The 13,795-nt window shown below is 39.4% G+C and overlaps 1 protein-coding gene across 6 annotated transcripts in view; it reads left to right on the forward strand.

The window, feature by feature from the left end:
• The window catches only part of LOC136845687 (toll-like receptor 4), a 285,261-nt gene that overhangs the window by 177,812 nt on the left and 93,654 nt on the right, over positions 1-13,795 (forward strand). The window contains exon 1 of one of the 6 annotated variants that reach the window (XM_067115834.1): positions 11,949-12,150. The exons of the other annotated variants lie outside the window; for them this stretch is intronic. The gene's annotated coding sequence lies outside the window, so the exon portion shown is untranslated. Of the gene's footprint in view, positions 1-11,948; positions 12,151-13,795 lie in introns of those variants that run through there. 6 annotated transcript variants of the gene reach the window in all.

A 13,795-nucleotide genomic window follows, 5' to 3' on the forward strand; every position in this document is an offset into this window, starting at 1 on the left:
TCTTTCTCTCTCTCTCTCTTTTTTTGGGGGGGGCTAGGGCTATTTCTTGGTGGTTGATGATATAAAACTGGTCAGAGCTCAAATATGACATAGCGTGGAGTGAGATATATATATGTATATATATATATATATATATATATATATATATATATATATATATATATATATATATATATATATATATATATATTTATATATATATATATATATATATATTATATAATATATATATATATATAAATTATATATAAATGTATATATATATATGTATATATATATATATATGTGTGTATGTATATATATACATATATGTATGTATACATGTATATATACATATGTGTGTATGTATATATATACACATATGTATGTATACATTTTATATATACATTTATATATATATATATATATATATGTATACTGTGTGTGTGTGTGTGTGTGTGTGTGAATCTATCACTCACTTTTTACCAGATACATATGTAATTGTAATATCCACAATGCCCTCTGAACTTCTCGAATTCTTTGCGCTTTTTTTGGATACGCTTGTCACTACAAAGCCTCAAGATCCAAGTGCAAGAAATTTAAGTGGTTGTGAAGTCCGGTAGTGTGAAACGAACCCTTGTCACCATAATCACAAGGAGGTCACGTTGTTGACCTGACTGCAAGAAGGATAAAAGTCCATTGCTTCACATACATACATACACCTGTCATTTTCAGATATATCTATTAGAGCAGGAATAGACCCATCCTCACCGATGTAGCCAAGTGTTCAGTTATTTTTGTTGCTTTTTAGGCTGAAATAGTATGTAGAACCTCCTTGTGCTTATGGTGACAAAGGTTCGTTTCCCGCTACCGGACTTCACAACCACTTCAGTTTCTTGCTCTTGGGTCTTAAGGCTTTGTTGTGACAAGCGTATCCAAAAAAGCGTGAAGAATTCGAGGAGTTAAGAGGGCATCGTGGCTATTGCAATTATATATATATATATATATATTCCTTTTGCCCTTCCTTGTCAGGCAGTGCCAAAATCCACTGTTGTAATTTCCAGCTTTAAATTAAGCTTATGGTGGCTAGGATGCTTGGGAAGCTTAATTTAAAGTTGGAAAATACAACAGTGCATTTTGGCACTGCCTGACAAGGAAGGGCAATAGGAATATTGGCCCCCCCCCACTTAATCCGTTAATCACACTCTGTACATCCCTTTCAACTTTCTCCTCTCGAACATGTGATGCTGCGGAACACTTTTGTTCACAAACACAAGGTTGTGAAGAAACTATGTATGGCTGGAGGCAGAATAAAGCCTGCGAGGCAGATTAGGAGAAAGGACATCTGGCATGAACACCTGGATCTTGAGTCATAAATGATGCATGCGTATAGGGAAACGACACCAACCCCATATACCTGTGGATGACCTCAATAATCCCTGACCGAAGTCAGATAAGGGTCTGACCGAGGCAACAAGAGTGAGAGACATAGCTGGACGTGAGTGAGCCACATCTCCCCCTTCCATTCCTGCCTCCTTCAGAGAGCCATGCCCTACCACGTGGTCCTATCTTTTAGGGGCCTTTAGTATTCTTACCAGTGAAGCCCTTAGCCCTCCTCTGCTGCCACTACCCTCCCTGAAGCCACTTCTTCTACAAGGTAAAGTGATCTGTTGCAAAGGTTCTACCAGTCAGTCACACTGTTTTAATTCTCATACTAAGCTTCTTATTTCCATTTCTAAGTGCCAGTATTTCCATATCCACCTTGCCCTGTTAGGGCAGTGTTGCTTAAATGCCTGTGTTTAAATACTTACATAAAATTGTGTGTTCAAGGCTTCTTTGGCACCCTCTGCCACCTTGTCCGATGCATATTTTACTGTGTCCTTACTGGCTTTTAATTCGTAAATTTCTCCATTTAGAGAGGGTTTGTTAGCCGTGTGAAATCTCTTGACTGTGCCTTGTATCAGCATTGTCACACCGACGGATATACCTTCAAATTTTCCCATTTATATTTAACCTCTCAGACCTTGCCTGCCTGATTAGTCCATTTCATCATCTGATAGTTCATTTCATGTAAATACACTTAACTTTAAACTTACCCTGACGTGTTTACTTACAAATACCTTGTGATTAGAGCCCTCAGCTCAGTACAATTCCCCCATTTTTCCTTGTTTTTGACGATTTCCTGAATCAAGAGCAGTCAGATTTTATACTAAAATAGTTAAGTAACGAAATCATTAGTTTAGTCTATAACTTGTCATGATAAGCATTTCCCCAGGTTAAATTGTAAGTATGTTTATATATATATATATATATATATATATATATATATATATATATATATATATATATATATATATATATATATATATATATATATATATATATATATATACTATATATACATATATATATATATATATATATATATATATATATATATATATATATATATATATATATATATATTATATATATATATACAGTATATATATATATATATATATTTTATTTAGATTATATATATATTTATATATATGTGTGTGTGTGTGTGAAGATAAAAAGGCCCATAAAACACTGTATGTACATTTCAACCAAATATTTCGAGCATGTCCCTCCGTGCCCCTGTTCACTAGTATGAAACGTCCATACGGTGTTTTATGGGCCTTTTATCTTCATATTATACTGTTGCATTACAGTAAAATACACACACACACACACACATATATATATATATATATATATATATATATATATATATATATATATATATATATATATATATATGTGTGTATGTATGTATGTATGTATTCATTTGTATATTATCACTATATACACTAGTAATAAAACAAAGGATTTTCCAGCGTACGAAGGAATCGTCTTATATAAGATGAATGGACTCTAACATAGTTTACGACGAAACAAGTTCTTTCATTCAGTGGTTGAGTTCATTGGAGAAAACGGAGAATCAACCGTTCAAAGGGTGACAGTAAATGTTGTTTTCAACTGTCGTACGGCAGTTGCCTTTCCTTTTCATTCATGTAATTACAAAAATTATTGTCTTAGATAAATAATTATCGCTCAGAGTAATACGTTTTCAAGGTAGAACTAAGTTACAGGTACTCGGCGGGTATTTTAGCGAGAAACGGCAGTTTCTTATAGAAATTCGGATGCTTGTTAACAATTCAACGTTAATTTTTTGGCGGTCGCTGTAATTAACTTACAATTTACCTTTGAACTCTACCCTACGGTAAGGGGGACCCCGATAGGAATCGCGTAAGGAAACCCCTTGTTGGACGGACTTCAGGGGACAATTACAGGTTAATTACAGCCGACCGCCAGATTTTAAAAAAGGCGTGAAATACAAGCTTATACAGTGATAAAAAACAATAAATTTATAAGCTACAACACATTTAGTTGTCGACTGTTCTCTAACTCAGCAGCAGACCGCAGGCCACTTTAGAAATATTCATCCTCAAATCATGACAGTCAGCCTTTGAAATCCAAATGCTAATTGAATTAAGAGCAGACCTTGTACAAATAGAGCTTGGATTCTTCTTGACTATTTGTCTCAAGTACTGCTTCCAAATCTATCCTTCTGCTCAAAAACCCATTAAGTACCTCATTTGTAATTATTATGAGAAGGAAGACCATCCTAATATATCATTTGTAATTATTATGAGAAGGAAGACCATCCTAATATATTAATTAATGAAGATAGATCTCTTTCTAGATAGGAGTGTTTTTATTAAGAAGGTAGATCCTGGTAACTATACCTGCGTTTATAAGCCGTTTTGTTCATCTGAATTACCGTCTGGACTTAAGACCGTTTTGGAAATGATATTGCCGGTGGGAAAGTTGAAGTTAATATTTCATCTTCTGATGGAGTTCTTTACCCTACTGAGGAAGAATTTGAGGAATTGTATCTTATGATGCTAAGGAGTTATGCAAAGATACTTGATATTAGAAATTTTAGAGAACGTGACCATGCAGATTTTGATTTAGCAGCCAAAACATTTCTTGCTAAGTTAAATTGCAGTGTGATTAGCAAAGTCAACTTTTTAAGTACTGAGAGATTTCTGACAACCACAAGAACAGAATCGTGACACAGATTTTACAGCTTGTAAATAAACGAAAGAAAACCCAAAAATTTTTTTTTAACAATGTCGGATGGCTTTTCATGAAAAGTTTTTTTTTCAGAATTCTGCTGTATATTGTGCCAGAAATGGAGTTTAATGAGAGAGCAGAAAGTGCCCAGGTGATTCACAGTACATACCTGTGATTAATAGACATTTAAATAACGGACTTTTATGCACATTCTGTACTGGCCACTTGATTGCAAATAAGGCTTACAACAAAAGTTCGATTCCTTTCAGGCTACAATTGAAGAACATGTCACACCCAGCAACAGAGATCAGACATCAGTTTATAATCTATATGCAGAACATCTGTAACCTTTTGTGATTTGAATCTCATCTGGCTAATTATGACAATATCTGCGTAACTCTTAAAGCTAACAAAAAATTTAACCTTAGAAGGTGTTTTGCCATCATACCCTCACGCCCTTTCAAAGAATAAAACTTGACTAAGTACACCATTCATTAGATATTTTCAGTCCCTCAGGAACCTCGTATTCAAGAGATTTATCACCACAAATAGCTGAACCCGGATACCGTTTGCTTTGGTCTGGTAACTTATGCTTGCAAATCGATGCACTTTCCTAAACGATACTGCATTACCAGAGTAATCAAAATCTACCACCATAAAAACATTCATTTCCCCTGCTCTTCTCTTCAACTATCCTATATACACACACATCAAAATAAATAAGCACCGCAAAAGATCAAACATATTTCCTTACAATACAACATCAGTGGGTATTAAATTCAGAAAACACGTGACCACAGACATCCCATATGGTAGTTGCTACCTCGATGGCTAGTTTATACCAGTATCATCCAAAGCTTTGCACTGCTAACACAATTAAGTACTTCTTCAAAATATTACTCAGACATCCCATATGGTAGTTGCTACCTCGATGGCTAGTTTATACCAGTATCATCCAAAGCTTTGCACTGCTAACGCAATTAAGTACTTCTTCAAAATATTACATCCCATAGTCATAACAGGAGTTTATACCAGTATCATCCAAAGCTTTGCACTGTTAACCAGACTTCTTCAAAATATTACTCAGTCATAACAGGAGGTTATAGGCCAGTTCCAGATATTGTTGTATTTATGCCTCAGTACAGAAACTTTGCCACTGCATCCTGTACCTCTCGTGAATCCCGCCTTTCAAGAATAATAACTCTCTAAGAAATGCTGACAGCCCTTCCTAGAGGTCTTAAACGAACCCATTACTGCAAGCTGGAAGGACGCGGCACGACTGACGAAACCAGTGTCCGAGGCACAACATCTAATGGATTGAGAGTTGCTGCGAGAATCACTACTTCAAAGGTTTCGCGTGATTCTGTAGTTGAGAGGAATAGCAATATGAGCTTAGATTACAGGCACCACACCAGCAATTTTTCCATAACAAGCTTAAGTAGAATGAGTCATTTATCCACCAGCTTTGCATACACAGAGGAATGCACAGAACGAGGGCGGAGAAGCAAAGGTACGTACTACAGAATGAGATTGGTCAGACATCTTCAGAAGCAGAGTGTTATTACCTGTCATATCAATGCAGTGGAATGGAGTGACACTGCCCGAGGGTCATATTTGATGCTTCCCACACCGTAAAATTCCGCAGATAATTCCGCGGATCCTGAAAATTTATGACGAGAAGTAAGGCACAGCTAAAACATTCATCTTGGTAAGCGAAATCAGGAAATTCAAGAAGTCAGAAGAAGATTTTTGAGCTACTGAACGCAAGAGAGATTTAGAAAATCCACAATTTTCCCGTGGACTTGGTAACCTTAATGTCGTTCTGCATTATTTAAAACCCGTGATTTCACCGGGACAGCAGGAATAACTGACATTTTCGCGCGAACAAAGCATGGATGAAAGTGCGAGCTGTGACGTCACCGGTCAGGTACGGTACGCGAATTATCTTGCCGTTTATGTGCGTGCTTCCGCTGTCGAAAGTTCACTTCCTCTTCATAATCGTTGCTGCCCTATTCACTCGGTTTTATTAAGAGTTCTTGAAATTTTAATCCTATGAAATTTCGCCATCCGGTTATTCCTGAGAAATCTATTCATTTCAAGGTTATGTACTCTGTGAATGCATACATACATAAATGCATGCATTAAGACATAAATGCACGTACACACGTGCGCACACATGTATGTATGTATATCTGTATATATGTATGTATATATATATATATATATATATATATATATATATATATATATATATATATATATATATATATATATATATATATATATATATATATATATATATACACACACACACACACACACACACACACATATATATATATATATATATATATATATATATATATATATATATATATATATATATATATATATATATATATACACACACACACAATAATGTAGAACACTGTACAATACTATTTACACCAAATCGTACATTGTTTAATATAATTGTGTACAGTCATCTTTTGCCATTTTTAACAATCACAATCACTTACAGTTATGTAGAATATAATACAATAACTAGCCCACTAGATATAAATATTTCAGCAATAAAGCTCTACTGCAAAGCAGATGCACTATGGCATTATCTACTATAACATAGACACTGATGACATCATGTACATAATGTAATATGTAGGACATACTATGATTCATATGTATTAGATAAGCCTGTTGCAATATACACCTGAAGGCTTCCTGGGGTTTGTGAAATAGAATGGACAGAATTCTATCGGTAGAGTATTGACGGGGCCAATAAATTTATCATTTATGTTGACTGAAATTATTATCATGCATAAATAAACCCACGTAACAGTGGTGATTAAAAGTATTACATTATGTACAACATAACAAATCACGAGTACGCGGGCACACTATAAATGCTGAGGTGCCTTTGCTTTTCTGCTCTTTTTGCTGTTTTGAGTGAGCACTTTTCTGGTCTCGAATCTGAAATTGTAGTAGAGCCCAAAACGAAGATAGAGCCGGATGATGGAACTCGGGAGACTTCCATCCTGAAGAGCTGGACAGAACACAACCTTCCTGGAAGGTTCCTGCTTCTCAACTTTGCCCAGAGGCAGTTGAGACAGGGAGGTGCTTCAGGAGACTTCCATCCTGATGAGCTGGACAGAACACAACCTTTCTGGAAGGTTCCTGCTTCTCAACTTTGCCCAGCAGGTGAGACAGGGAGGTGCTTCAGGAGACTTCCATCCTGATGAGCTGGACAGAACACAACCTTTCTGGAAGGTTCCTGCTTCTCAACTTTGCCCAGCGGCAGTTGAGACAGGGAGGTGCTTCAGGAGACTTCCATCCTGATGAGCTGACAGAGGACAACTTCTCAACGTTGCCCAGCGGCAGTTGAGACAGGAGGTGCTTCAGGAGACTTCCATCCTGATGAGCTGGACAGAACACAACCTTTCTGAAGCTTCTCAACTTTGCCCAGCGGCAGTTGAGACAGGAGGTGCTTCAGGAGACTTCCATCCTGATGAGCTGGACAGAACACAACCTTTCTGCCCAACTTTGCCCAGCGGCAGTTGAGACAGGGAGGTGGAGGAGACTTCCATCCTGATGAGCTGGACAGAACACAACCTTTCCATCCTGCTTCTCAACTTTGCCCAGCGGCAGTTGAGACAGGAGGTGCTTCAGGAGACTTCCATCCTGATGAGCTGGAGAGCACAACCTTCCTGGAAGGTTCCTGCTTCTCAACTTTGCCCAGCGGCAGTTGAGACAGGGAGGTGCTTCAGGAGACTTCCATCCTGATGAGCTGGACAGAACACAACCTTTCTGGAAGGTTCCTGCTTCTCAACTTTGCCCAGCGGCAGTTGAGACAGGGAGGTGCTTCAGGAGACTTCCATCCTGATGAGCTGGACAGAGCACAACCTTCCTGGAAGGTTCCTGCTTCTCAACTTTACCCAGAGGCAGTTGAGACAGGGAGGTGCTTCAGGAGACTTCCATCCTGATGAGCTGGACAGAACACAACCTTCCTGGAAGGTTCCTGCTTCTCAACTTTGCCCAGCAGGTGCTTCAGGAGACTTCCATCCTGATGAGCTGGACAGGCACAACCTTCCTGGAGACTTGCCCAGCGGCATGAGACAGGGAGGTGCTTCAGGAGACTTCCATCCTGATGAGCTGACAGAACACAACCTTCCTGGAAGGTTCCTGCTTCTCAACTTTGCCCAGCGGCAGTTGAGACAGGGAGGTGCTTCAGGAGACTTCCATCCTGATGAGCTGGACAGAGCACAACCTTCCTGGAAGGTTCCTGCTTCTCAACTTTGCCCAGCGGCAGTTGAGACAGGAGGTGCTTCAGGAGACTTCCATCCTGATGAGCTGGACAGAGCACAACCTTCCTGGAAGGTTCTGCTTCTCAACTTTGCCCAGCGGCAGCTTGAGACAGGGAGGTGCTTCAGGAGACTTCCATCCTGATGAGCTGGACAGAGCACAACCTTCCTGGAAGGTTCTGCTTCTCAACTTTACCCAGAGGCAGTTGAGACAGGGAGGTGCTTCAGAGACTTCCATCCTGATGAGCTGGACAGAACACAACCTTCCTGGAAGGTTCCTGCTTCTCAACTTTGCCCAGCGGCAGTTGAGACAGGGAGGTGCTTCAGGAGACTTCCATCCTGATGAGCTGGACAGAACACAACCTTCCTGGAAGGTTCCTGCTTCTCAACTTTGCCCAGCGGCAGTTGAGACAGGGAGGTGCTTCAGGAGACTTCCATCCTGATGAGCTGGACAGAACACAACCTTCCTGGAAGGTTCCTGCTTCTCAACTTTGCCCAGCGGCAGTTGAGACAGGGAGGTGCTTCAGGAGACTTCCATCCTGATGAGCTGGACAGAGCACAACCTTCCTGGAAAGGTTCCTGCTTCTCAACTTTGCCCAGCGGCAGTTGAGACAGGGAGGTGCAGGAGACTTCCATCCTGATGAGCTGACAGAGCACAACCTTCCTGGAATCTTCTCAACTTTGCCCAGCGGCAGTTGAGACAGGGAGGTGCTTCAGGAGACTTCCATCCTGATGAGCTGACAGAACACAACCTTCCTGGAAGGTTCCTGCTTCTCAACTTTGCCCAGCGGCAGTTGAGACAGGGAGGTGCTTCAGGAGACTTCCATCCTGATGAGCTGGACAGAGCACAACCTTCCTGGAAGGTTCCTGCTTCTCAACTTTGCCCAGCGGCAGTTGAGACAGGAGGTGCTTCAGGAGACTTCCATCCTGATGAGCTGACAGAGCACAACCTTCCTGGAAGGTTGCTCAACTTTGCCCAGCGGCAGTTGAGACAGGGAGGTGCTTCAGGAGACTTCCATCCTGATGAGCTGGACAGAACACAACCTTCCTGGAAGGTTCCTGCTTCTCAACTTTGCCCAGCAGGTGAGACAGGGAGGTGCTACTGACAAGCAGACTGGGGATCGGCTTTTCAAACCCCTTGTCGTCGTTACAGCCATAGGCTGAACAATAAGCTGGTATTGTCGAGCAAGTTGCACTAATTTGGGAAAATTAAGCAGTGTCAGAGCCTACCATCACCAAAAGATTATTTATAGGCTTTGCCATCACACACCAAGCTGATAGTTGCACCCCGAGGCAGTTTGGAGAGCTGTGCACCTTGCCCTAAATATAAACAAACATGGCATCCTGGAAGTGACGCGGCTTATATATATTGGCTTTGCTTGTACATCCCATGGCTGACGAGCGCCTGGGCCTAGGAGTCCAGATGACTGGTGGTCCCTCTCAGTGTGACTGCCAGTCCTGCCTACAGAGCAATTATGTAGGATAGGCCATGGTCTAAGAAAGAGGAGGTCTGTTCACGCGCAGGTGGGCGGAGCTACACCTACGTCACGTGGCGAGGTGGGTAGGGAAAGACTCGGAAGGGAATGTTTCTAAACCAAAAGATTTTAGTTTTAATATCGGGATTTACCCAATACTTTTGTAAAAATGTGATTAAGCAAAATGCAATAGTTTGTTTTTAAAGGTAATGGAAGGGCAATAAAAGATTTATTTCATTCATGGAATATTGAACTTTACAGTAACATTCAAGAATATAATTAAGAAACAACTCCCGGCTGGTAGAGACGTCATTTCCTGTAATGTTTACAGCTGATATTTAGTACAAAAGAAACAGAAAATGTTATAAGTTCAGCTGAAAACAATTTGTCACTGCCTGTATAGTTAGGCCCAATCTTATAACTGGTGGTATCCGGTCAACTGCAATTATATTATTTAGTGGGCAACGAACATAGGAAATATTGCCGAGGTATTATAAAAAGATTAAGTATGTCAACCATTTACTCTTCAAAGGAAACTTTGGTATTTTAATTCCCCGACCTAAAGTTCATAAATGGTGGCATCCTTTCAACTGCAATTATATTCACTGGCAGAGAAACAGACCAAATACTGTTCAGGTACTATGAAAAATTAACTAGGTGAAAAATTTATTCGCCAAAGGAAATTTTTGTATTTCAGTTCCCTGGCCCAAAGTCCGTAATTGGTGACATGTGGTCAGCTTAAATTATGCTATTTACTGGGCAAAGGAATAAGAAACTTGGCGCAGGTATTGCAAAAAGATTGACTAGATCAACAGTTTATTCACCAAATGGAATATTGGCATTTTAATTCCCCGACCCAAAGTTCTAGTCTAGCTTTTAAGTTTGAAGAAGGAAATGTTTCATAAACACGTTGATGATGAATGTTAGCTTTATAGGAAATCAGCTGGAATGTTCAGTCGTTTAACAGTATAGAAAATAAATATAAACAATTTATTTACATTACATCTCCACTTTCCCTGTACGCCACCCAAAATCTAAAGTGAAAATCGTGACATCAGACCATTTGCAACATTTAATTATCAACGGTAATAGAAGCATAGTAAATGCTACATGACAAAATATGTCATACTGTAAATATATTCAGCTATATAAACTGATTTATTATGAACACTTAACTTTACTCGGATAGAATACCAATACATGTACTCTCTCACTGCACACCACCGAAAATCCAAATAGGGGAATCGTGGCATCTAATCATTTGCAACATAGTTAATCAGCTCAGTGGTCTGGTAAAACTAAGGTATATTTAACTTAAGTCATAAATGGTAATAGAATACATAGTAACTATTAAGTAGCAAATATTTGTCGCATCGTAATACATTAACTATTATAAACTGATTCATTAAGAACCATCGACTTCATTTCGAAAGAGTACCAAATTCTAAATTCGTCCTCTGATGCTGGCAGATGCATTGTTAATACTGCATCAATCTGTAATTGTAGCCTACAGGGTACTGAGATACCAAGTAATTCATATGTAAGGCTCCTTGCATAATCAGTTGATTCAAAAGGCAAGCTACAAATTCTTCGAGGCACTAAATTTCTCTTTTCTCTCGCACAGCTGAATCCATTTCTTTCGGAGATTTTCATTTTTAGGGAATTTAGGAAAAGTAAGACCAGCGTTTCGGTCTGAACTGGAGTTCCATCCGTACAGTGCACAACAAACATTCGGCACAGTTCTACAATGGCGATGACCATAATACACGTCAATACACAATATAAAATCATGATCACATTTACACCTCCCCCTTTCTGTTATACCTCCTTGGCCAGGCTGACGGGTAAATGGCCCATCCACTCGCACCGCGGTTCTCTCGCCGGAACTGGAATTATGGATATTTTTACTCTGTTTCTTCCAAATTCCGCTAAATTCTTCCCAGGTATCCGCTGAAATGCCTGCACGCACCGCTGAATTGCATGCAAGCAGCCATTTTGTTTCGGTACACGAAGCTGGGGGGAAATCACCGAGGGAGAATCCCCTGCAAACGGCTCCTCCTCTCCCGGCGACCTTTAGTCGGTTGAAGTCTCTGTGGAAAACACGTTTCCATAACTCAGTTCTTGTGGACTTGAAACTTCAGTCGTCTGCGGAGAGTTCTTACGTTTCCTTTGGGATTTAGGGGATTTAAATCTAGCAAGAGCTCAACTCTCCCAGTCGTCTGCGGAGAGTTCTTACGTTTCCTTTGGGATTTAGGGGATTTAAATCTAGCAAGAGCCCAACTCTCCCAGTCAAGGTAAGCACTAGAATGGAAGAGTTCAGATCACTTCTTGATATTGTGAGCCTGGCGTGTGAAAAATGTTGATTCCTTCGACTTTTTGTATTTGAGTTTTTCATGTTTTTTTTCATCTATCATCTTGTAACGTTTGTATAAAGCCCATAGACGTTAATTATTTTATATATCTTCTCCGGACTAGTTTACCATCCACAGTCCCTACGAACCGGGATGTCCTCTTGCTGGAAGATTAGCACTGTATACCGTTCTAGGAGAGAGAGAGAGAGAGAGAGAGAGAGAGAGAGAGACTTGGACTGGTTCCCTCCACTTTTCTGAAGGAAGCGAGTACGTTAAACGTGAATTATATCAGATTTCATTAAATTTCCTTTTAAATACAGATCATTTTGTTCTAACTGGCGTGATGTAAATACGTTCAGCTTTAGGGAGAACGCGCGAGAGGACACTGCTCTTCAACCTAGCGGCATTTGGCATCTGCCAGTCGCTTGGTAGTACTGCAAAAAAGTTTCATTAGTTTTGGCATTAAATCAAAATGTAAGACCAAGGTCAAATCCCACGACATTATAGAGGGACATGTTTTCGAAATATGAGCCATTTTTCACGTATGCCACTGTGCTTTTCTCTAGTTAAAGGTTTTAGCTAAACTGAAAGAGAATGATACATTTTGAGTATGACGGACATGACTGAAACGACAGGCGAAACTATAAGGTACTGACCGAACCATAAAGGTGCAGTCTAGTGATTACGGGATCCTTTATACCCTCAGAGGAAATAACAGTATCGCGGTGAATGTGTCAACTTGGAGCATGCAATAGGCCATACTGATATCTGATGATTCTACCACAGTGATTATACCTTTAAAATGTTAATCAGTCATCAAGTTCATTGTTATACGGGACCATGAGTGATATTCCACTTGACAGGATGATCTAAATCTCTCACATGTGCGAATAATGCATTCGAACGTCTCATGTATGTGAGATATTAAGATTTGGTCGTTCGGAACTATGGCACACTTCCTAGAGCATAATTTTAGCGGTCTTTTGTTGCCTCAAGACCTGATGCGTATTTAGTAAACGGGGGGGAGGGGTGTTTATACTGCACCCAAATTCTAAATACTCGAAAATATATGTAAACACGGCTCTCGCACACTCATACCTATTTATATTCTAACACTTGCGCACACACAAACATATATATATATATGTATATATATATATATATATATATATATATATATATATATATATATATATATATATATATATATATATATATATATATATATATATATATATATATATATATATATATATATATATATATAATATGTGTGTGTGTGTATATGTGTGTGTGTGTGAATGAGCGTGTGGTAGGACCGCGCACGCGCGCATATGTAAAAGTTCGTTGAATGCAACATCACATTTTCTTTCCTTTGTTTTTTTCAAGGGGAATTTCCCCCGCCTTCCTTAGATGTTGCAAGAAGTTAACGGATGGTGACGCTTTGCATGCAGAAGGAAAGTCAAAGTCAAAGGAGGTTCTGAGTCTTAAGACCAATTTATCCCTTTAGGTCGAAAGCAGTTTAGCAGAATGATTTTTTATAACGAAGGTTTACTCCGATGTATTTTGAATATTGACCTCGAAGCAT

Source organism: Macrobrachium rosenbergii, chromosome 14, assembly GCF_040412425.1.
Source record: "Macrobrachium rosenbergii isolate ZJJX-2024 chromosome 14, ASM4041242v1, whole genome shotgun sequence".
In the NCBI taxonomy this organism is placed as follows: domain Eukaryota; kingdom Metazoa; phylum Arthropoda; class Malacostraca; order Decapoda; family Palaemonidae; genus Macrobrachium; species Macrobrachium rosenbergii.